General features: G+C 39.7%; 1 protein-coding gene across 1 annotated transcript in view; it reads left to right on the top strand.

Moving 5' to 3' along the window:
- LOC109418781 (frizzled-2) overlaps nt 1-26204 on the top strand; it is a 155980-nt gene that overhangs the window by 15662 nt on the left and 114114 nt on the right. The window contains exon 2 of the mRNA XM_029857133.2: nt 17171-17270. The gene's annotated coding sequence lies outside the window, so the exon portion shown is untranslated. The remainder of the gene's footprint in view (nt 1-17170; nt 17271-26204) is intronic.

The raw sequence follows: 26204 nt of genomic DNA, 5'->3' as shown, positions 1-26204 counted from the left end.
GCTGCTTCAATTGTAGTCCAGCCAGTAGTCCTCATTGAACTCATTGTCGCCCGGCTACGCTGCCCCGTGATTCTGCGTATTTTCATTGCCGACATCTGGTTGCTGCAGGAAGGTAGTCATACCAAGGCGGCCGTCGGTACCGTACATTGTTGATAACGGAGAGTTTTAGGCGCAGTTTAACCATCAACAGGCAGAGGCCAGATTCGATGTTAGCGCCACGCTAGGTCCTGAGAGGTGTTGTCCATGAATCAGAACATGCTGATCTCCGGGTGTTGGAAGAAGGTGCTATAAATAGCCATATTCTTGGAAGCACCAAAACCGATGAGTCCTAGGCCGTTTTCGTCGGTCGCATCATGAAAAAAGCTGTTCACGCCTCGCATGTGTTGCCACAGATCTTGTAGATGGTTTTATTATCACTAAACGTTCGCACCGTGGATCCTGTCCAACACACCTTTTGCAGTGATATTCACAATCAATGAGTACATCGGCGAGTATGCGGGTGCTCCCGATGAAGTTGAGGGACCGCATTTTTCAAGAACAGGGGCAGTTCAATGGCCATATACGCAATGGTTTAGATGCTACTTTCAGGCTTATGTTCTGATCTGTGAACTTAAAGTAAACCTAGGCTAGAGGTCTGGACATTCAGAGCTCTGAATGGACTACAGGTAAAGTGTAAAGAGAGCTTACAAGTTTGAAGAGCATTTAAAGCGTAAGACAGTTTAGTCACCTAACCGTAAGGGAAGTTTAAGAATTCCCAAAAACTCCTTTGGGTATGGGTCATCGAATCTACTCGTAATTGTTTATTCTTTGCTGTATTATAAATAAATTTTATACTTAGACAAGCCAATTCATATATGTTTCGTCAAGAAATGATTTCAATAATTCTTCAAAAGTGTCTTCAAAACACTTGGTACAAATCATAGTAACTTGTGCTGTGCCTTAATTGGTTAAAGCGCCGGACTAGCGATACGGAGTCGTGGGTTCCAATCCCATCAATACAAGTGGTAATTTTCTCACAAATGTATCTCTCAATTTGTCAATTAAACGTACTTGGCCTTCAAATGCTTCAAATTTATACGTCTATTTCATACATACTGGCCGACTGATATAACCGGAAAAGTTCAATAAATTCATTGACAGATCATCGGATTTACAAGAGTAACTAGTGATCATTTGCATTATCAAGTTCAAATTTGTTGAACTTTGTGTATATAATGTTCTTTTCATTTTCCGAACGCTGATTTGGCATGACATCACTTTCCTTTTAACCGCAACTCATCGCACAAACTACACGACGACAACGAAGGCGACGACGAAAGTTGCTGTATTGCTTTGTCCAAGGCCATCCACCCGGCTAAGCTTTAATCATCCCATGTAGCCAACACCCCGTTTGTTTGCAAATTCTTCAATGAACGCCCTGGCTCTGTTTATTTTATAAACACATCTCACCCCGAATCAGTAAATTATGAAAAAATACTCCGCACATCGCGGTCACTGAAATCTGCCCCGTTGCGTCGTTTACCCTCTTCTTTCCCAGCGCATCGCATCGGACGACCGCTAAACTAACAAAGACCTCCCAAACAAACGGGTGCCCCGGACCCAAGATGACGACGACGCGACGGTCGGAGGTGGTGGCAAACGACGCGGCGCAGGGTCGTCGGGAAGAAAAGAAAATTTTCTCTCACCCAAGAGCAAGATTTACGAGCTGCCTTTAAAAGAAGAGCGTTACGCGTCTATTTATACACTCTTGATTCAGCGTCGTCGTCGTTTGTTGCCTCCGTCCCGCGACCACGTCCTTCGATTAACTACGGCGGAGCACGCTTACCCCCGCGAGAAAGGGTTTAGATGTGATGTTGCAGCGGCGGTGGTGGGTTGTGCGAAAAAATTAAATACGAAAACAATGTGTTATTCTTCATCCCAACCACCCACGGCACGGGTTCCCGTTTCACCAACTCGCTTGAGGTAGCATTCCGGCGCTCTGCGTCTGCACGGGTGCTGCACAGAAGTCTGCGTTTGGGAAATCGTGGAGAGATGGGAGGTTGGGAGCATCGTGAACAACGGTCGTTAGGTAGTTGAAAGGTGGAAGCAGCATTTTGATGAACAAGTGAATGTTCTGAACTTTTGCAGAGCATTACATGACATATATGTAAATTTCCATTATATGTCTTGTAATCCAGAAAGTTTTGGTACGATTACATGACACACATCAATAATTAACATTATATGTAATGTAAAGCTCCCAGTTATAAGAATCATGAAAGTGTTCGTAGAACACCTACCTCTTAAGTAGATTCTGGTTCACAGGCTCTCACGAGAACGAAGCAAAAACATATTTTGTGGCTACGTCCAATCAAACTTGTTTGGAAATGAACTCTCAATTGAATCGTAACCTACGTCAAACTGCCCACGGCGTGTGTATGGGAAAGGTTTATAACAAAAAATTGGGCATCGCCAAATTTTTCGCTATTCAAAAATAGAGACTTCCAGCTTTCATTTGCACGGTCCCTCAAAAAAATCCACCGAGGGATCTCGAACAACTTTTTCAGAATACTGTTTTTCCCCATACAAAATGAACGGTTCCAAATTAATCCCTATTTCTACTTAACAAACATACCCAATTTTTGTATGAAAAAGTTCCCCCGATGGAATATTTCGATGTTGGGCTTGAATGAAAGCTAGTAGCGTCAACTTTCACGTAACGTAAAAATTAGCGATGCCTATTTTTTTGTAATAAATTTCTTATACCAGACACACCGTGTGCCAATTCCACCAACATGGAACGATTGACCTATCATGTGTCGAAGAATTCATGCAAAATAGGTCAACCGACTCCCCTTTCACGTGCCACCATTATCCACCCATCATCATCGCTGCATGAGGCTCTAGACTAGAAGGAGGAGGAGGAGGACGACACACCATACCACTGCCGTCTAATTCCAATAAAGTCACTTTTACACACAAACAACCCACGTACGTACACACGTTGTTCAAGTGATGACAACTATGCTATGAAGGTATGGCCCGTGCGTGCCCGTTGAATTGTATGTATATTAGCTTCACCCCCATGAGGCAGACCCAAACAGACAGCGCATCACAGCAGCAGCAGCAGCGACGGCAAATTACCTAGTATGTACCACCCTAGACCGCCACCACCACCCATCATTTCTGATGAACTGAGCAAACTAAACAAATTTCAACATTGGAATATGTGGGGACAGTGAGAAGTCGGATTGTGCGGTCTCTGGGGATGCGGTGAAATGATTTTGATTTCGAACTTATTTTTCTTTTCTCTGACTGTTCTTCTGTTTTTTTTTTCATTATCATCATCATCACATTCATAATATTCTTCTTCGACTTCTTCTTTTTCTCCCTTATTTTTATTCTTTTTTTTTTCTACTGTTCTATATTATCATTTTCTTCTTAATATTTAACTGCTTTTATCATATTACGCCTACAATTCGGCAACCCACGAACTCTGCCACTTTATCTGCATAGTAATCTCAATACTCATTCGATCTACATACGTATAGCAAACGGCATCCACAAATCAACATGAATCTTTGCAAAACTGCCGTTCCAAATCAAGCATGGGAAAGACTCACTCAATTACTGCGTTTCTCTCTCGTTTATAAACTTCCAAACACTATCAGTATGGAAGCTTGTATCTCCTCCAATCAAGCAAATTCTTTCCACTTCTTCTGGAAAGTTTCAGCTGGGATTTTTGATAGCTAGGTATAGGGGTTTTTCGGCTTTCAGTCGCGGAGGAAAGCGTTGCTGATTTTATATGATTGCCAAGGTTTCGATCCTCAGTTTTGGATCTTTCTCAGGACTCGATCTTAATCAACTTGAGTGATTCGTATTTTGCACACCATAGTTTGTCTGCTTTTGTTCTCGTCTATTACAAGCACCTTAGTGGCATGTTAGGGGGATTGTACAAAATGGAGATATTTTAAAGACAATTAATAAGCGGAACATGAGACTGTGGCAATATATCACCGTTCGTAAACAGCAGCATATTGACCATTTTTCAGATCCCAAAGAAAACATACCCTATTTTATTTGAAAACTCGCAATCGTGTTGAGATATTGCAATTCTAACTCTGAGATATTGCATTGTGAACTCTTTAGTGTCAATTAATCATCAGTTTTATTAAAAACGAGTATTCGATTTTGTTGAAAAAATCATGTTTTTGAGCCCCCACATTTTTTTTTTTTTTTGAGAACTTTAGGTGCCTTGAGAGGCACTGAGATACGGACTTCAAATTTTAACAGGATCGTTTTATAGCCAAAACTATCATCTTCCAACGTATAACTTTCGGGAAATTCAATGCCTGTTCGAGGATTTCCAAAAGCTTCTGTGGGTGTAGGTCATCAGATCTACAAACGTAACTAGTGGTCTCTAAAAGCTTTGTGATTAAATATCACACTCACAGCATCAAGTAGCTACGATTGCCAGTTCTGTGTTCAATAAATTTTTCAGGTTCTTCTAGAGCCCCTGTAAGTAAAAGTCATCAAGTCTGAAAGCATAAGAAGTCGAAAACATCTTCAAACCAAACTTGAAGCCTTTCCAAAATCCTCTGAAACGCCCTGAATCACCTCAAAACACCTCTGCAGCTGCCAGGTGATTTCAGATCTGAGAGCCTGTAAAGTCTCCTGAAATGTCATCCAACGACTTAAAACACATTCAATCATCTCTAAGCCCGATGACGATAGCGGAAAGCTTCTGAAGCCCTCAAAACTCTCTGAAATGCCTTGAAATTGCCTCTGAAAACGTATCTAAAAACCTTCTCAACCCCTCTAAAACACCCTGGAAATCCCCTGAAACTCACTCGAAAACCTGTGATGACCTTTGAAACTCTTTGGATCCTCTGAAACCCTGTGAATCCCCTTGAAACATCTTAGACCCCTTGAAAACCTCATGATACTAATTTGGAAGCTTGTGAATCCCTCTGCACTAAGACACCTAAAAGCATCTGAAAGTCTGTGAAGCTTCTTGATACGCCTTGACGTGCTTTTGAAACCTCCCTGAGATTCGCTGTAGTCCATTTGAAAGTCTATGGATCCCGTAAACCCCAAAAATCCTTTGAAACCTTCTTAAACGTTCTAAAACGCTCGGAAAATCCCCGAAAACTGGCTAAAGCACACATTAAAGCCTCTGGAGCCTCTAAAACTTCAAGGAATTCTGCCAAATTCCCTGAAACACTCTGAAATGCCTTTCCCTCTTAAAACATCTGAATACATACTGAAGCTCACCTGAAAATCCATCCAAATTCCCTCTGAAATTCCCTTAAACACCATGAAATTGCTTTAATTATGTCTGAAACGCCCTGTAACACCTCTAGAACACTTCTGAAGTTGACCTGGAAGCTTGTGAAGCCCCATGAAACACTTTTAAACGCCTCTGAATCCCGCTGAAGTACATCTGAAAGCCGCTGAAGCCCCCAAAACGGTCGGAAACTCCCTGAAGCGCGCTGAAACACCTTGAAATGCCTTGGAACGTTTTCAAAAACCCTAGCTGCAATCTTCTAAAACATTCCGAAAAATCCCCTAAAACTCACCCGTAATCCTAGTGTAGGATTAGCATCTAAGTTAAAATACACATAAATAAAAACTAAAAAAAAAAATCACCCGTAATCCTGTGGTGGTCTTTAAAACTTCCTCTAAACCTTCAACGCCTTAGAAACCCTCCTGAAAAGGCCATTAAGTTTATCTAAAAGCCTGTGAACCCCTCTGAATTACCCTGAAACGCTTTAAAACGCATCTGAAGTCCTTAAAAGCACCTGGAAGCCTGCCGAAGCTCCCTGATACGCTTTGAAATGCCTGGATACGCCTATGAAACCCCCTGAAACTTGCTGTAGCCCACTTGAAAGCCACTGGATTCTGGAGTCCTCTTTAAACTCCCAGGAATTCCTTAAAACATCCTGAAACGCTTTGAAACGTCTAGGAAAACACCCGGAAACCCATCAAAGCATACCTGAAGCTCCTGGAGACCGCGAAACCCCAGGAGCCCATGTCAGTCTCCTGAAACACTCTGATACGCCTTGCAATGCCTTAAAACGTTTCTGAAAGTATTAAACTCTTCTGAAACCCGTTGAAGTTCACTGGAAAGCCTGTGAAGGACCTAAAACCCCAGGAACTTCTCTAAAATCCCATGCAACGTCTTGGAATGCCTTCACGCGTTTCTGAAACCCTCCGGGAACCCGCTGAAGCTATCTGAAAACCCATAAATTCCCTGTAAAATTCCCTTGAACACCATGAAATCGCTTTAGTTACCCCTGAAACGCCCTGAAACCTTTGAGTCTCCTCGGAAGTTGACCTAAAAGCCTGTGAAGCCCCCTGAAACGCCATGCAACGGCTCAAACCATTGCTGGGAATCTCTTTAAAACCACCTGGGGCGCCTTGAAATACCTTGAAGCGCCATGAAAACCCTCTGAAACATCCCACAAAATCCGATGGAACTCATCCAAAAGCATGGTACGATCTTTAAAACTCCTTGGAATCCTTCTAAAATCCAGTGAAACAGCTTGAAACACCTTTGAAACCCTCCTGGAAATCCCACGAAGATCATTTAAAAGCATGTGAAGGCCACTGCCATGAAACGCCTTAAGATGCATCTAAAGTGCAGCTGAAAAGCATCTGAAAGCCTGTGAAGCCCACTCCGATACACCTTGAAGGAACTGACACGCCTCTGAAGCCTGCTGTAGCGCATCTGAAAACCTCTAGATCCCCCTAACCGCCCGAAACTTCCTTGAAATCACCAAAAACACCTTGGAACGCCTTGAAACGTTTCGGAAACCCCCCGGAAATTCGTTAAAGCACATTTAAAACCTTCTGGAGCCCCTAAAACTCCAAGAAATGGTTAGACATTTTTCGATTATTCATTCAAACCACCCTGCAATGCAGTTTTTGATATCTGCATCCGTTCCAGCAATGCAATGTTTATGGAGGTTATTTTTATGCACTTTTAATATAGACACCTTTCTTATGCCTTGCATAAAAAGAGGGTGACCTATTCAGAAGCAATATTACGTAGGGACGTTGCAAGCTCGTTTCAGGAGGTTCTTCTTCTTCTTCTTGGCGTAACGTCCTCACTGGGACAAAGCCTGCTTCTCAGCTTAGTGTTCTATGAGCACTTCCACAGTTATTAACTGAGAGCTTCCTCTGCCAATGACCATTTTGCATGTGTATATCGTGTGGCAGGCACGAAGATACTCTATGCCCAAGGAAGTCAAGGAAATTTCCTTTACGAAAAGCTCCTGGACCGACCGGGAATCGAACCCGTCACCCTCAGCATGGTCATGCTGAATACCCGTGCGTTTACCGCCTCGGCTATATGGGCCCTTCAGGAGGTCCCAAGGGGTTTAAGAGACTACCAGAAAATCTCAGGTGCATTTCATAGGGGTACGAGAAGGTCTCAGGACGAAAGACTTCCGGCCCGTGACCTCCAAGATATTGAAGAGGAGGTTGACCGGTTGAAAACAACAAAGCCGCTGGAGCAGATCAACTACCAAGCGAGCTTCTAAAATACGGTGGAGAAGCACTGGTGAAAGCACTACACTAGGTCATTACCAAGATTTGGGAGGAGGAAGTATTACCGGAGGAATGGATGGAAGGTATCGTGTGACCCATCAACAAAAAGGGCGACAAGTTAGATTGCGGGAACTACCGCGCGATCACACTACTGAGCGCTGCCTACAAGGTACTCTCCCAAATTTTATGCCGCCGTCTATCACCAATTGCAAGCGAGTTCGTGGGGCAATATCAGGCTGGATTCATGGGTGAACGCGCTACAACGGATCAGATGTTCGCCATCCGCCAGGTGTTGCAGAAATGCCGCGAATACAACGTGCCCACACATCACTTGTTCATCGATTTCAAATCGGGGTATGATACAATCGATCGAGAACAGCTATGGCAGATTATGCACGAATACGGATTCCCGGACAAACTGATACGATTGATCAAGGCGACGATAGATCGAGTGATGTGCGTAGTTCGAGTATCAGGGACACTCTCGAGTCCCTTCGAATCTCGCAGAGGGTGTCGGCAAGGTGATGGTCTTTCGTGCTTGCTGTTCAACATCGCTTTAGAGGGTATAATCAGGAGAGCGGGGATAAAAACGAGTGGAATGATTTTTACGAAGTCCGTTCAGCTGCTTGGTTTCGCTGATAATATTGATATTATAGCTCGTAAATTTGAGACGATGGCGGAAACGTACATCCGACTAAAGAGTGAAGCCAGGCGAATCGGATTAGTCATTAATGTGTCGAAGACAAAGTACATGATGGCAAAGGGCTCCAGGGAGGAATCACCGCGCCCGCCACCCCGAATTCATATCGACGGAGATGAAATCGAGGCGGTTGAAGAATTCGTGTACTTGGGCTCACTGGTGACCGCCGACAACGACACCAGCAGAGAAATTCAGAGGCGCATTGTGGCAGGAAATCGTGCTTACTTTGGACTCCGCAGAACTCTACGATCGAATAAAGTTCGCCGTAACACGAAGTTAACTATCTACAAAACGCTGATTAGACTGGTCGTCCTCTATGGGCACGAAACATGGACCCTACGTGCAGAGGACCAACACGCCCTTGGAGTTTTCGAACGGAAGGTGTTGCGTACTATCTACGGCGAAGTACAGATGGAAGACGGAACTTGGAGCAGGCCACAAGCTACATCAGAACCAACCATTGTCCATACCGCGAAAATCGGGAGGCTACGGTGGGCGGGTCACGTCATCAGGATGTCGTATAGCAACCCGACTAAAATGGTTCTCGAAAGTCATCCGACCGGTACAAGAAGACGTGGAGCGCAGCGAGCTAGGTGGGTCGACCAAGTGGAGGACGATCTGCGGACCCTACGCAGAGTGCGAAACTGGAGACAAAGAGCCATGGACCGAGTGGAATGGAGGCGGCTACTATGTACAGCAGAGGCCGCCCCGGTCCTAGCCTGATCGATAAGGTAAGGTCAGGTAAGTACTAGAATTCTCAAGGGAATTTCAAGATGTCACAGGTGCGTTTCAGTGGGTCTCAGCAGTGGCGTAGCAAGGGGGGGTGCGGAGGTGCGGTCCGCACCGGGCCCCCGAATTCAAGGGGCCTCCAAATCAGTGAAGGTTTCTTACTAGTTTCTTTCTAGTTTGAATAAAGTTTTTTAAATAGCGAAAGTTTGCTACAATTATAAGTTCAATACTTGCAGATCTGCTGAAGGGTTTGTAGGGGCCGCTTCGTGAGATTTTGAAATGGGCACACAGATGACTTATTTGAAGTCCTTTTTTTTTTCGATGATTGCTCTTTATACCAACAGGGGTCCCGAAATACAAGAAAAAATGTGCTAGAAATCAAAATATAATTTTACGAAATTCAGTACCGATATGGAAGTAAAATTCATGAGCATAATGAAAATGTCCCTGATACTTATCCCAACCACAGGACCAAACATAGCTGTTGACTTAGCTCAGGATAGCAATTGAAATTCAGAGGTCTCATTTATTAAAGTTAAGATCTGAACACATGTCACGTCAAAACTGTAATAACAAAAGTTTGTGGATAAGTTTTACTCTCGTATAAAAAATGCAATCAACTTATTCCAACTATTTCATCAAGCATTTCTTTCTACATATTACTTGAAGAGTTTCTGCGGGAATTCTTTCAGTTAAGGTCCTTGTCTCTGGGGATATATTTTACGATTTATCAGGAGTCATACCAGGAGTTCTACAAAAATTCCTCTAAGATTAATTACAGAACTTTTTCCAGGGATTACATTAGAAATTCCTCTAAGCACTGATTTAGGAAAGCTTACAATGATGCATTCCTTCAAGAACTTCTCCAAGCATTTCTACAGGAACTTCTCAAGAAATCCTTCAGGAATTCCTTCAAGGATTTTTTCAGGAATTTCTTCAAACATTCATTCAGGAATACCTCTTCGAATTCCTTCATAAAATCCTACAAGGATTATGTCATGAAGTCCTTCAAGGAATCCCTCAGATGAGCCTTAAGAAATAATCTTGTAGGAGTTCCTCATGGAAAATATGTTTCATGAATTTCGGAGATCACGCTTGAAGCCATATCTGAATGGATCCATGGAAGATTTTCTAAAGAAAGAAAAGGAATTCTTGTAGAAATGTTTGCAAGAATTTTTGGAGGAATTTCTTATAGAATCTTTGTCTTGATGAATTCCAAGACGTATTCGGAAAGAATCATTGGGTTGATTTTGCAGGTATCTTTGATGACATTCTTGAAGGATTACTACAGTACAAGGAGTAGCTTGAGGATTTAGGTAAAGAATTCCTGAAGAAATTTTGAAGGCAAAGAGATTTTTGGAAGAACTAATGATGACATGACTATTATTTCTCAAAGAAATCAATGGCGGAAACCTCAATGAATTCCTCTCAAATTCTTTGGAGCAAATCGAAAAATAAAAGAGATCCTGTATATTTGGAGGAATTTATGCAGGAGGCCTTGAGGGAAATTCTGTATAAATCCTTTGGGGATGAATGTGTTCATACTTGTAGGATTATCTGAAGGAAAACTTTAAAAAATCCTTGAACGAATCTTTGTATTGTAGCTTGAAAAAAAAAATCCTTGGAGAAAAAGATTAAATCTTCATTGAACTTCCATAAAAGATTATTGAACGAATTGTGAAAAAGGACTTATCATTTATCTGTATTAACGAGATTTTTAGCCTTACGCTAGTTCATCTCGGGACCCACACTTTACTTCCCTTCCGAAGGAAGAACTCACATTTTGCGAGTTTGTCGGGAGTGGGATTCGATCCCAGGTCCTCGGCGTGATAGTCAAATGTTCTAACCATCACACCAGGTCCGCTCCACTGAAAAAGGACTTGAAAAATTCGAATAAGGAATCTTTGGTCGATTTTCTACAGCAATTATTGGAGGAATTCTGACGAAATCCCTGCAGGCAGAACTAAAGAAATGCTTGAACAAATTCTTAAGAAATCCTTTGAAGGACTTCAAGAAAAACCATTTGAGGCATTGCAAAAAGAAATTCTTGGAAAAATTTCTTAAAAAACGAATTCCGAAAGGATTCTTTTCCAAAACTGCTGAAGTGATTATGTGAGGTAGCCCCAAAAGAATCATTTGTGGAAATCTTAAAAACCTTTTTAAGGAATTCATGGGAATACATACATATAATTGAAGAAATTGCTTCAGAAACGCATTGAGGAGTTTGTAGCAACTTTCGAATCTTAGAGAAATTTGTAAAAATGTCCTTGAAGTAATTCCTAGATAAATCGTATAATATATTCAAGGAAAAGTTCTTGGAGTTCTTCACTTGGAACAAATGCACCATGCAATCGTAAGAATCATTTTTAAAAGTTTCGTGAAGGGCATCTGGACGAAACTGGTGTTTCTGATGGAAACCTTGTAAGAATACCTGAAGGATTCATTGAAAGAATCACAGTAGAATTTTCTGGAGGAATTTCTGTGAGAATTCTGGAAGGAAATAATTTTTTTTATTAGAATTTCTGATGCATTTCTTCGGAAATTTGCTTTGAATTTTTTTTCGTCAATAACTTTGAAAATCCGTGCAGCAATTCGTTAAAGAATATCTTAATCTCTTCAGCAAATACTCTAAAAATTTTCTTCGGAAATTCCAATTTCCTAAGGATGTTTTTTTCTGATTTCATTCTGCATTATTTCTAGAAAATTTCTGTGGCTATTATTTTGGAAACTGTTTCAGCAATTGTGTCGAAAATTGAGTGCGCTATCCCTTTGGTAAAAATTTTCAAGCTTTTTTTTAGGATCTCTGTTAGAAGTATCATTGAAAATTTCTGCGGCAAATCTGTTGAGAAATTGTTAGGCAATTCCTTTGAAAACTTCTTTAATGAACTGTCGGCAATGCTTCAGCTATGACTTTACGAACTTCAGATTCTTATTTCTACGGAAATTTCTTTAAAAAATTTGTCTGCAACCTTTTGCTGTTTTTTTACTATTCATTTGAAAAATCATCTGATAATTACTTTGGGAATACTTTAACACTCTTTTGGAAACTTCTTCGCCAATTCATATGGAAATTGATTGGTTAATTCATTTGGCATTTTTTTTTCGGAAATTCCTTTTAATTTGTTTTGGTAGCTCTTTTGATATTTTATTAATATGGCAATAATATTCGAAATTGATTTTAGTTATTATTTTTGAAGTTTCAATATTCTTTGGGCAATTGCTTTAGAAATTTATCAGGAAATTCCTACGGGATTTCAGCAATTTCATTGAAAGTTTCACCAGCAGTTCCTTTGATAATATGCCTGAAATTTACGTTTGTTTTTATTTCAATAGTTCCTTTAGAAATTCATTCGACAGGTACTTTGAAAATTCCTTAGTCAATTCGTTTGACTGACTCCGGTAATTCCTCAGAAAATTCCTTTGGTAATTCCTCTGGATTTTTTTTTCATAATTCTTTACGGAATTACGTCTGTTATGCAGCTGGTTTTTGTCTGGTTTTGCAGTTCTATGAGATACACTCTTGTGAATTAAAAAAAAAACAGAATTTAAAACGGAACGGCCGAAGAAAATCGTGAAGGAATTACCTGAGGAATTTCCACAAAAAAAAACCAGAGAAGTTTACAAACAATTTCCTAAGAAAATCACAAAGCAATTTCTAAAAGTGTTTTTTTTTTATTTTATTTCTTGAAAAAAATCTAATGTTTTTTTATTTCTAATGAGGAGTTCTTGAATCCTTGAATAAATTATTGGAGAAATTTCTTAAAAATCTTCGAAAAAATCTTGCTGAAGTAATTATATAAATACATGAAGAAATTCTTGCATGAAAGAATGCCCGAAAGATTTGTTGTAAAAAAAATAATTTGTGAAATACTTGGGGACATCAATTTAACCCTTCAGGACGCGCGTCGTTGGAAAAAGTACAACAATGCCAAAAAAAAACTCGCTCGTCGTATACAGCGCATGCACAGTGTATTTTTAGGCTCGAACAGGCGCGCGTCCTGAAAGTCTAAGTAAGAATGAATGAAACCAATTGAGGAAATTCAAAGAGAATACTTTAATAAATTTTGAACGAATCTTTGGAGAAATCGTAAGAGCATTTATTGGATGAACTACTAAAGACATCTTTAGAAAAATTCCCGAAGAAAGTTTGGGAGGGATTTCTAAAGGCCTTTCTGAATGAATTTCTTTAAAATTTTGAATAAAACCTTGGAAGAATTCCTAAAGCGAGTCCTGGAAAAGTCCCAAGAGTAATCCTCGGTAGAATTATTGGAGAAACTGTTAAATAAATTAAACAAGGAAAGCTTTATCCGATTGATGAAACCCTTGCAGTAGTTTCTAACAAGATCCTTGATGGAATTCTGAAAGAGTTTTTTGATAATTTTTGAAAGTTTTGTTTTGGAGAAATACTTAAGAAATCCTTGGAAAAATTCCCGTAGGAATTCTAAAAGCGATTCCTGAAGAATTCCCTATGGATATCCTCTATAAAATCTTAATCTTGCATTAATCACTTAAAAGATGCTTTTAGGCATTCTTAAAGAATTCCCGAAGAAAGTAGCAAAACAGTCTTAGGAGGAATCCTTGGAGTAACATGAGATTTTTTTATTTGATAAGATAGGGCATCTGTTCCTTTACTATTTAAGCATATACGCTCCAATTTTCATCCGTCTCAAATCAATGGAATGAAGCGCTTTTTGTCTTGTTTCTTTTTTTTTTGTATTTTTGCTAGAAGTGAGCACGAATGATAACAAAAATTACGTAATCATCGGTTCCGTAATCGCTTTGTTTTCGAATAGAATTCATTTGTGATTGTAGGATTATTAAGGGCATGTTGACCCTACCAGGAATTCTTAGAGATTTTTTTAAACGATTTTTTCGGAGGAATTTCTAGCGGAATCATTAATAACCTGGTAAAAAAGGTCTCGAAAGAACTTTGAAAAATCACAATAGATTTTTTTAAATAGTGCCCAGGAAATGTTAGCGAAAATTCCTGTAGGAATCCTTGGAAAATGTCCTTGAGTTGATGAATATTAAAGAATTCGTTGGAGGAATTCCAGAAGGATTTTTCGAGAGAATTTCTCCAAAACTCCTACGAAGTTCCTCTGAGAATTTTCTTAGAGGAACTTCTGTAGGAATCCTTGGATATTAACAAAAACGGATTCTTTGGGACTTGAAGAACCCTTGCAGATTTTTATCGAAACAAGCGTTCTTTAAGGAATCATTGCATTGGAGGAATTTCTGAAGAAATCCTTGGAATCCTTGTGAGCATAACGTGATTTTTTTGCTTTTCAATTCCTTTGTGTTCCCGGTTAAATTAACTAAACAGTTTTAATTTCCGTGGGTAGAATGAAAATTTTATCGATTGAATTGAATTGAATTGAATTGAATGACAGTTCACCCCGAACAAAAAAAAAATCCCCATACAAACTTTATATGGATTTTAAAAATAGTTCCCGGGCACCAAAAATAATGAAATTTTGGATTTCGACTATTTTTTGGACGGAGATTCCGATTATGAAATATTAATCGGGATACCCATACAAAACCCGATTCCGATTTTATTTTTTCGGAAGAATATGTGGTCCCAAAAAAATCTTTGGAGATTTTTTTGTAGCATTTTTTTCTGGAATCTTCTAAATGAATCCTCAGAGATATTATTTATAGAAACCCTGGTGGACTTCTTGAACAAATGTTTCGAGAAATACTCGATGAAGCCTTTGCAAGAATCTTTTGAAGTACTTTGAAGTATTTTTGAAAACATCCTCGGAGACAACACTGTAAGAACTCCTGAAGGAGTGCTTATCGAAATACTGAATGACATCCTTGCATTAACATCCTTGCATTAATGACTTGAAAGATTCTTGAGAACAATTTGTTCTTCAAGAAAGATTTTTTTTAAAGAAAAGGGTAAAGCAATCTTTGAAGGAATTCCTTAATGATTACTTGGTACAATTCCCAAATAGTTTAATAAAAAAAATCGACATAATTCTTAGAATAAATCTTACGTTCATTGATGGATTTCATTGGTTTTTTTTTTTTCATCGTTTTGTACAAAATACAACAGTGCGATCAGTTATTTTCATGGGGGCCCACGAATTTTGTTCCGCACCGGGCCCCCAAATTCCTAGCTACGCCACTGGGTCTCAGGGCGTGGGGTTCCAGGGTTTCTCATGGGTGCCTCAGGGAGTATCAGGGCCGCTTCACGGGATCTTATGGGAATCTTGGGGAGTTCCAGAGGGTATCAGGGGCGTACCAGGGGTTTCACAAGTTTCCAAGGGGTCTCAGGGTTTTCACAAAAAGTCTCAGAGGCGTTTCAGGGGACCGTAGGGGTTGTCAAGGCGCCTCTAAGAGGGCTTAAATCCCCGGAAACAGCTTTTGACACCACCACAAACCCCCCTTCACAACCGAAGCACACCAAATGATCCCTAAAGTCATCTTAGGCCCTCTAGAATTAGGTTCGTTGATTCAAAGTGCTGACAGAATTAATGTACAAAACACACTTTTTTTATTTATGCCCTGTTTTAAATGTATGCATCCTCATCCCATTGCATTAAAGTGGTTCCAGTATGTTACACCATTTTCTATGGAGCTCTTGGAAACTTAAAACTATTAAAAGATACTTTTAGAGTATTTTGTGTCAGCCAAACTACCTTGGACTTCAGATTTTCGGATGTACCATGTTCACTGAACCTCCTTGAAGTCAAATATACGTTGTTATACACTTTTGTGTCAATCTTGATCGCCCAAATTATCTTAGAGATCAATCGTTCAGTCTCAGTGTTTTCAAAATTACACATTAAATTTAAACTGATTCTGATTCAAATTCATTATATCTGATTCCATATATCTTGCAAGTACCATTCGAAGAACAACTGTACTGGAAAAACGAAATCCTCCACTAGTTTCTGTCTCTCTCCCGCTGTGTTTGTTTGCTTGAACTTCTATTTCAGTTGAGGATGGAGCGCGCGTACTAGCGCGTACCTACTGGATGGACTGGGGCACCCATCTAGCTGGGGCTAGTCAGTCATACCAACCTATTTTATACTCCCTTGTACGTAGGTATGTTTGATTCTCGCTCGCAATCGGTGGTGGTGGAGCCCCAGCAGTCACGCAGCAGGGTCGCCGCCGACTTTTGCTGGATCAAAATACTGCTGTTAATTTCATTCTGTTTCTTCTGCGGCTGGTTCCAAGCCCCCCTTCTGACTGGTCTGGAAGAAGTCGAAAACCCCGCACACGAACGACGACCGACCGACCGTACCAACTCGATTCTGCGCGATTTTGGGGACGTTCGGAGAGGGGACTTCCCAACAATCAGCATTGGGGGGGGGGGGAAGGTGCGCATTCTCCCCCGCACGTTTGACGTATGATTTGGCGTGAGGCGTTTGTATTCAAATAGGCAAATCGAGGTACGAGGTGTTGCCATAAACTACTCCACGTCCTTCCCGAAATCTTTCCTTACCGTTGGTAACATTTTAAAATTTCATATTAAGCTTTATCCAAATATACTTTCATCCTCTCTATAAAAAATACTTCGTAGATAGTGGACGACCCCTAACGAGAGGGGCTAGATTGGTTGAGGGGAAGTCCTTGCAGACACAATTTGTAATCAAAACACATGAAGAGGGGCAGTCGAAGCGTATGATTGATATTAAATTAAAATATCATAAATTTGAAGCATAGAAATGGATTTTGCTTGCACGCTCGCGTCAGAATACCCATTTTTTCATTGCTATCTCTGTCGTTCTTCAAGAAGCTCCATTTAAAAATACCCATTTTCAAGTTGGGCCGCCCAACTTGAAAATGGGTATTTTTAAATGGGGCCTCTTGAAGAGCGACAGAGATAGCAATGAAAAAATGGGTATTCTGACGCGAGCGTGTGGTGTTAGACAATCAGAATGGCTTGCACGAAGTGTCTCTATCACTTATTGTGAAATTAATGGGCCAAAAGCACCAACAACCAGGCTGTGTTGTATCATAGTCGAACGAACGGACACACTACAGATAGATTATACATGTTTGATGTATCAGAAAATGGGGTTTTGAGCTGACATACTTTTGATAAAGCGATCTCAACCATTCCCGCGTGATTTTAAATGTCTAAAATTTTCAATCGCATTTTTTATATTTTTGATTTTTGCAATATTTGAACTTCTTAAACTTCCTAAAAATCGACTCAACTATAACCTGTTTCTATTTTTTCTGTTTTCTTTTTAGATTTCAGTCATTGACCGATGATATAAATCATACGGCGATCGGATCTTCTTGACTACTTCTATCCTTCGTCTACATCCACTTTTTAGCTTCATTCCTAAAGGTAAGTTCAACGTAATCTGCAATTGAAATTATGAACTAACAATTAAAAATTCAACACAACTAACTAGCTAACTCCTCGAAACATCCAGAGAAAAAAAAAAAACAATCTAAACGACCCTCATTGGCACCACTTTAAATTGCTAATTCATTCCAAACATCATCGTAACGAAAACTATCATTTTCACCGATTCCACCTTCCCACGGCGCACAGCTCGGAGCAGCTGCTACCGGTTCCGCTTCTCGGCCATTCATTGCTGGTGTTCCGCCCTGATCGTTTGTCAACTATTTAACCCACACCCTTGAGCCAGCGCCAGCGTGCAGCACTGCGCTGCTGGACGGAAACCGGGTTGGAAAAAATAATTGAATCAAATTAATAATCTCAAACAAAAGAAAAGAAATGCCATAACCTAGTTAATTAAAGTCGGAAACACACTCTCGAAGTTGCGGTTTGCTTCGAGGCTTCCACACTACCACACGCGAAGCGTTTGGATTCGAATTGGGAAGCTCCATCACAGACAAACAGATGAAAAACTGAAGCAATGTCTTCTGCGTCATGCATACTTTTGAGCGTCACAATCAGAAACTTAAGCCTGGTGTTTCTTAATACTAGAAAATGTAACCAAACTGGGTTTTTCAGGAAAGTCGAAATATGTTTCAAACAAGCGTATTGCAGTTTTTCGAGCAATGTAATGTGACTTTCACTTTAATTGTCATAAATTTTCATTGCCTTTGAAATTTCCTCAAATTTCAAACCCTCGAAACGTCTTGAAACTCCTCAGAAAATTTCCCTGAGACCCTCCTCACAGACTCCCCTTGAATTCTAGTGAAGCATTCTGAAACACACTGGTATCTAATGCAACTCGTGAAGCTCCTAAAGCCTCTGGAAATCCCTGAAAACCCTCTGAAGTCCCCTGAAATTTCATTAAAAGACTTGATATTCTTTTGAAAACCCTTTGAAGCCGTTTTAAAAGGCTCCGAAGCTGTCCCAAAGTTCCCTAAAGGCTTCTGAAATTCTCCGAAAATGCCATGAAATCCCACTGATACCCCTCTGAAAGCTTCTAAACTGTTATGGAAGCCCCCAAATTCCACGGAAATCTGCCTGAAACCTCCAAAAACGTTTTGAAGCCCTCCGTGAAACCTCCCTGAGACTCCCATGAAACTCCCTTTGAAGTCCTCTTAATCCTATTATCTAAAACAACGCGAGAAATTCTTTAATTTTCTTAACTTCTCACCATTTTTTAAAATGCCCTGTATGTTACACTGTAGTTGGAGGACTAAAGGTTAGCTTTAAGGTGAGATAGGAAAGGGATAGAATGGGGAGCAATGGCGAGTTTAAGTCGGAAGGGAAAGGAATCGAGAGGTATCCAAGAACTTCTTTGAACATAATTAGTGATCATTTCAGGCTCACATTTATCTATGCAACTATGTTTTATCAAGTATTAAGTTCAATGATTGTTTAGGGTCTCCACGAGCTCCTTAATTTTTATTACGTGTCATCAAATCTACAAGCGTAACTAGTGATGTGACGCTGAACTATCGTAAGCTCACCTGAAACCCCTGACCCCCCATGAAACGTTTTCTGAAGCTCCTTGAAACACCTTAAAGCCTTCGGAAACCCACTGGAACGCCTTGAAACCAGTGCTGAAAATTACATTCGACATGTTTAGATTCAATCACCTACAGCTCATTTCAGAAGCTTGGGCTGAAAATGTGGAAAATGAAAAACTTGTGCGGCCAGACCAGTTCTACAAAAAAGTATCCGAACAACCACTCTATCTCCAATATTTAAGGTAAATGTCATCATGCATATCATTTGGTATTTTTCGAAGATAGTTGATGACATTTGTAGGGATTGAAAGGGATATACCTCTCGCGTGGTGAGATATGCGAGATGAGATATGAGTTATGAGATATGAGAGATGAAAAATGAGAAATGAGAGATGAGATAGAAGTGGTGAGAGATGTAACATGAGAGATAACTGCTATTGAAATACGACTGTATGGTTGAATCTCTCGATTAACGGCTACGCAGTCTTGGGATTTAAAAAACGAGTTGTTTTATTCACCCGACGTTTCGACACGGGGATAGTGTCTTCCTCAGGGGGGAAATAATTACTATCGTTTTTTGTCAATTAGACAAAACAATTGACAAAAAACGATAGTAATTATTTCCCCCCTGAGGAAGACACTATCCCCGTGTCGAAACGTCGGGTGAATAAAACAACTCGTTTTTTAAATCCCAAGACTGCGTAGCCGTTAATCGAGAGATGAGAGATAACGATGATGATGAGAGTTGAGCGATGAGAGATAAAAGTTAAGAGGTGAAAGACGAAAGTTGAGATGTGAGGAATGAGAAATGGGAGATGGAATATGAGAGAGATAAGAGGTAATAGTTGCGAGTAGCGAGATGAGAGATGAGAGACGAAAGTTGAGAAATGAGAGGTAAGAGTTGTGAGATGCGAAATGAGAGATGCGAGATGAGAGATGCGAGATGCGAGAGGCAAGATAAGAGGTGAGATAAGCATGATGAGAGATGATTATGATGAGAGAAGAGAGGTGAGTGGAGAGATTAGAGATAAGAAATGAGAGATGATGATGCGGGATGATATATGGTTATAATTATTATGAGAGATGATGGTGACGATGATCAGAAATTAGAGATGTCAAATAAGAAATAAAAGATGGGAGATGAAAGATATGAGATGAGAAATAAGAGCCGTGAGATAAGATGTAAGAGATGCGAGATGATGATGATGAGAGATGATGATGATGAGAGATGAAAGATGATATTGGACTGATTAAGATTAAACAAAGGTAATAAAAGTGACATGAAGGTGGTTGGAAATGAGGATGATCACAATTATTATGGATAATTGGTGTTGATTGATAATATCGTTTTTAGAACGAAGGCAATTGTAAGTTGCGATACAATAAAGTTAATAGGAAACGAAGAGAATGTTTTGGCGAAAAAAATTTACCTTTAAAATGATGAGATAGTAGGACAGGGGGAGTATGTAGGGATTGAGAGGCATATTGAGAAAAGATTAACAGGGCTGACTTTTTTGTAGAACTAGTCTGGCCGCACAACCCCCAAACCCCCCGGTAGCTCCATGGAACGCCGTGAAACGTCTTGGAACGACTTGAAAATACAATGAAATACCCGTTAGCTTCTATTAAACACTTCTGAAGCGACCCGAAATCGGTTGAAACGCCTTAAAACACCTCTAAACACTCCGAAGGTAATGATTCTATTTAGGTAAAAAATCCATTTGTGCACTACCGCCCCATTATGGAACTAAATTGTATACGTTTTAATTTTTTCACACTTTTCTTGATTACTTTTTTACTCAGTGCAATCAATGCAAAAATTATTGAAAGAGAATGAGAATGAGAATGAGAATGAGAATGAGAAAAAGTGTAGAAATTTTGAAATGAATGTTCATACAATTGTGAAAAATAGCATAAAATCAAATGTTGAAAAGAACTTTTGACATAGCTTTGGAGGTATATCGAGAAACAGTTTAAACTTCTATCTCCTTGGAATTTTTACAAAACTTTTTGAACAAGCAATGGAAGTTTATTTGGGAAATTATTCAATCAATAATAGCTACTCTTCCAAAAGAATTGTTAATTGATTAGTTTGTAATTTCCTTTTTCTTTCTGCCGCACTTCCCAGCTACAATAATTGTAAAAGAATTTTCAACAGATTTTCTAAAAATATTGTTGAAAATTTCAGAATTATCGTATGTGGGCTGGATACTTAATAGTATCCAGGAAGATAAATATTACGGAGACGAAGTGAAAATGTTTTTCAGAAATTCAAAAAATCTACAAAATATCATAGTTTTCTGTGCTATGTTTAAATACGAAGTAATATCTACAAAATTTCACAGCAGATTCCATGCCACACAGTTTTCTCAAGCAATCAATTTTGGCAAAAATCCGGAAAAAGTCCAGTTGTTAGTTAATCATCTTAAGGAATTATTGGTGATTTCTTTTAAACTCTAGAAAATCTTCAACCAAAATTGGAACCGAAAAAAATGGAGAAAATCTGAAAACTTCACTATTGTTTCAAATTTTCTTAGAATTTTCAAAAAAACACCATTTGAGGGGAGGCTGTAGGTTAACAAAAACAGAAATAAAAACCCGATTTAATCCACCTATGGTAAACAGAACCCTTCTTACACTTATTAAAACTATTGTTGTATTATTTGTATTTAAGATATTTATTTTGTGTGATGGATCAAAAGTTCTAGAAAATATTGTGGATTTGGCATCTAGTGGATTGGTTTCCAAAATAGCATCATGGACCATGGACTAAACTACCAGAAATGCCCGACACCTTCTAGAATCTTGTATGAAATGTTTAAAAAATAGCTTACATATTCTGGAGTATTGTATCTTTTGTTAACTGCCAAAAGATCTTGAATCGATTAACAAATGGGTAAGAAAATCAACGAGATACACTTTGTCTAATATCTCTTAATCAGTCAATTGAATTAGCTCCGAAGTACTTGGTATTCATGGTTATGGTGTAGAAAGGACAAAAATGATATATCTACTAAGTTAATCCGTTTTGGCATTAGCTAGTTATTTTGGCTTGCATTTTTCCCACAATATATAAATTCAAAGCTTTCATTTAACATATTGTTAGTTTTCTTAGAATTCCTGTGTATTTGTTATTTATAAATTTGTTGAAAACAATAACCTGCTAGTATACACTTTGTATGAGGTCAGCATTATTTATTGAAAAATAATTTCCTATAGACTGGTCAAAAACTCATGCAAGATAACAAGTGAATATAATAATAAATAAAAAAGGAATTTATTGAAATACTCTTCGTAAGATATCTAAGTAATCATATGTCGAATCGAAATAAAATTTCAGGGCCTTTTACAAGGATATTGTAGCTTTCATTTGGTGCTTAGAGAACCCAAATCGGTTGACAGACGGCTGAGATATTTATTATGGTACCCTTGTTCAAAAATCTCTCAAAAAGTTAACCTGCATTACTCCCAAGTATTCTTCGAAAGATATCTCTGTAACCAAATGTCCAATTGAAATAAAACTCCTGGGCGATCTACTAGGATGCTGTAGCTTTCATTTGGTGCCAAGAGAACCCAAATCGATTGACAAACGGCCGAAATATTCATTATGATACACTTGGTCATAAATCTTAAAAAGTTTAGATGAATAACTCTTCGAGAGATATCTCGGTAACCAAACGTCCAATCGAAAAAAAATTCAATAGCGTTCTACTAGGATGTAGTAGCTTTTATTTGCTTCCAAGAGAATTCAAATCGGTTGACAGACGGCTGAGAAACGTGCGTGACTTTTTTGTAACGCACATACACACACACACACACACATACACACATACACACACACATACAGACATTTGCTCAGTTCGTCGAGCTGAGTTCATTGGTATATGAGACTCGGCCCTCCGGGCCTCGGATCGAAAGTCGGTTTTTCGAGCGATATTTATACCCTTCTTATGGGTGTAAGAAGGGTAAAAAATAAAAAAAAGACGAAAAAAATTCCTTGCCAGCCCTTTACGAACCACCTGTTCAGACCTGATAGCAATAATAGTGGTAATTTTGAAACAGCTTATACATTTTTGATTTTTTCGGAAATTTGTCCAGAGATTTCTCCAAAGATGCTTTTCGGAAAATTTTCCACAGATTCATCAAACATTTTCCATGAATTTTTTCAGAAATTCCTCTAAAATATGCTTCAGGAATTCCTCAAGAGGAACCTTCGGAAATCTCCCGAAGAATTCTTCAAGAAATTTCACCAAGGTTTCTTTCAAAAAATCATCCATGGATTCTAGACATTCTTACAGCGATTTTTTTTTTTGCAGAAACTCAAGAGTTCCAAAATCTTTTAAAAAAATTTCCATGGATTTCTTCAAAAATATGTTCCAAATATTGTTTCAGAAATATTTTTTGGGGATGCCTTAAGTTTCTTTAAATTTTCCAAAAAAAATATCTAGCAAACCTCCAACCTATGGATTCCTTTCGAAATGGCTCCATTGATTCATTATCAACTCCGTCGCACAAAAACTGTATACTTTCAACCCAAGTCCCCCCAATGGCACACTTTCAGTATATGTCCTCTGAAATTAGTGTATGATTTGTCACACTGCTGAACCACTCTCCTTCCTCAAAGCTTGTTGACCTAATGTATGGCCGCTCCCCCTTCTGAAATAACTCCAGGGATTCCTTTTTGAACTTTTAGGAAATTTCTCCTAACGTTTCTCTAGACATTCTTTCGGGGATTCTTTTTAAAATACGTTTACGAATTTCTACGGGAATCGTATCGGAATATCCTCCGTGAATTTTGGTAGGGGATTTCTTCAGAAATCGTTTTAAATATTTATTAATAAATTCTTATAAGAACACCACCAAGGGAGATTCCTGGTATGCTTTCAGGAATTCCTGCAACAACTCCTTCTAGAATGCCTTCAGTAATTTCCCAGGGATTCTTTCAGACATTGTTCCATGGATTTTTTAAATAATATCTCCAGGAATTCCAACAGGGATAAGACAGAAGATTTATTTCAAAAGAATCCTCCATGGATTCCTTCCAAAACTTCTTTATGAATTATTATAGAAATATCTCCTGAGACTCCTTCAGTAACTCAAGGATTCATTCAAGAAGTCAGCAAAGGATTTTTTCAGAAATTTTTCGATGTATGTATTTATCGAAAATTAATTTAGTTAAAAAAAATCGCGATATTTTTGGAAATTCTTTCAAAGAGTTCCTCCAGGAATCTTTTGGAACTTTCCTGAGGGGTAGTTGTGAAAATCTCTAGAAGGTTTCTTTCTGGAGGAATTCTTGAAAGAATTTCTTTTCTTGCTAAATGACTGAATGGTATTAGTGTCCCTAAAGTAATTTCTGAAATAATCCCTGGAGAATACATATTTTGGAGGAAAAGTTAGCAGTAGAAATTAAACTCAAATCTTGAGGGGTTCTTGAAGGAACTACCAAAACATAGCACAAGCTTCGCAGATCCACTAGTCTGTGACCTGCATGTCCGAATGTGTGTGGCGTGGTGCTGTGTTGTGACTCTCCTTTCGACTCTCCTTCGAAAATCATCTCATTAGCCGAACAAGATCGCCTATCATCGAGTTCCACCTTCACGACTAAAACAAGAAAAAAACGCAGCCAGCCAGCAGCGCCCTGGTGCTTCCACCCATAGAAGAAGGCTGCTGCACGCGAAATTGCTGCTCAGCCCCTCGAGGAAAGGAAGAAGGTTCAAACGACTTGACTTCTCGCGCCGTGCCGTGCTTGCTCGACTCGCCTTGGCTTTCTGCCTCTCCATTACCATCATCGTCATCATCAGCAGCAGCAGCAGCGTCTTCAACTTCTTCACCGCCCCGGTCGTTGGGTTTCGGGGGGTGCTGCGCAGCGGCGGAGTCGAGCTGACCGCCGGTCGTCGTCCGGGCCCGGACCCGTCCGATACGGCGATGCCGGTAAGGTTCACTTTCCACGGAATTCAGACTTTTGCGTGTCTTCGTCGTTGCCGCTGCTGCCGCCAGTTTGCTGATTCCTCCATCCATCCGCGTCATCAGCAAAAGCAGCAGCAACGCGCGCGAACCACCCAACGAAGATCGCCGGGTGCTGATATCATAAATTTTCCTCCAATTCTTCATTCCTTTGTTTGTTTTTACTCCCTCAGTCCGTCGTCCCCGACGAGCGTCGAGCGTCGCGACCGTCGCGAGAGTCCATCGCCGGGAACATCTGCGCATTCTGGATGTTCTCGCTGATTCTGCTGGTGTGAATGCGATGCGAAGGAAGAACACCGACTGACTGGTGGTGGGCAGCGGGTCAACAAGAAACCGAAGAAGATGGTTTGCAATTTCCTTGCCCCTCCTGAGGCCCAATCCCACCAAGGAAGTTCAAACTGTTAGCTCATTTGCTTTCCAGCAGACTCCATCCTCCCCACGAGTCATGGATCTTGGTCCAGCAGCTATAGTGACGACGACGCGACGGTGCAGGTCGTGCTGCTGCACTTCCTCCTCGACATTTGATATCATCCACTTCGATTGGAGTTGGACGTTTTGGGTTCTCAGGAAATATTTCGAAGAAATCTAATTAATTTCGGAAACTGCACTCGAGTGCTGCTGCTAGTGTGGGAAGGGAAGCAGATGATGACGACGCTATTGGTTCGGCATCGATCGAAATCTCCAGTCGTGTTCTTCGGAACTGTCAACGTCGCGCCGTCGACTCGTTAAGACAGTCACGAATGGTTGCTTAATTAGTAACTGTGAGACTCAGGATTGAGGATTTTATCAGTGTTTTTGATTGCTCGGTTTTCTTCATTTCTACGATGTTCAGCCTTATGTGTTTCAACAATCTTAACATTTATACAATGCCAGCAAACCCACCTTATTTTATGCTATAATATATTCTAAGATTTAGCAGACTTTCAAAGGTGTTTCAAGGAATTTTCAGAAGTGTTTCAAGGAAAACTCTTTGAGTAATTCAACTTTTCAGAGAACACTGTCTTTCTAAGTTATCGGGATTCTGAGACATGAGGTTTTAAAAGTTTACACGTTTGCTAGCGCTATCTATCAGATAGACTCATCATCTGTGAGACTTTAACTGACCCAACAACTTTTCTGATGATAATATTCATTCTAATTGGCTTCTTTAGCGGTGTTGAGATAATTCTATATTCAAAATCTGCATGCAAAACTGAGCCGAAATCCAAATTTTCATTAATTTTGGTGCCCGGGAACCTATTTAAAAATCAATATTAAGTTTGTATGGGAGCGATCTGATGAATCACCCCTCGTCGGATTTTGTACTGGGCGGAGCTGTCATACAGCTACCCAGCTGTCAAAAGGTGATTTGAAAAAATCTCTTTGAAATTTATTTTAGGTATCAAAATAAAGTTCTAAAAATCTGAAAAAAAATCATAGTGGC

This window comes from Aedes albopictus, chromosome 3, assembly GCF_035046485.1.
Source record: "Aedes albopictus strain Foshan chromosome 3, AalbF5, whole genome shotgun sequence".
NCBI lineage: Eukaryota > Metazoa > Arthropoda > Insecta > Diptera > Culicidae > Aedes > Aedes albopictus.
Note: the sequence above shows the minus strand (reverse complement) of the source record. Positions and strands in the feature narration are given on the sequence as shown.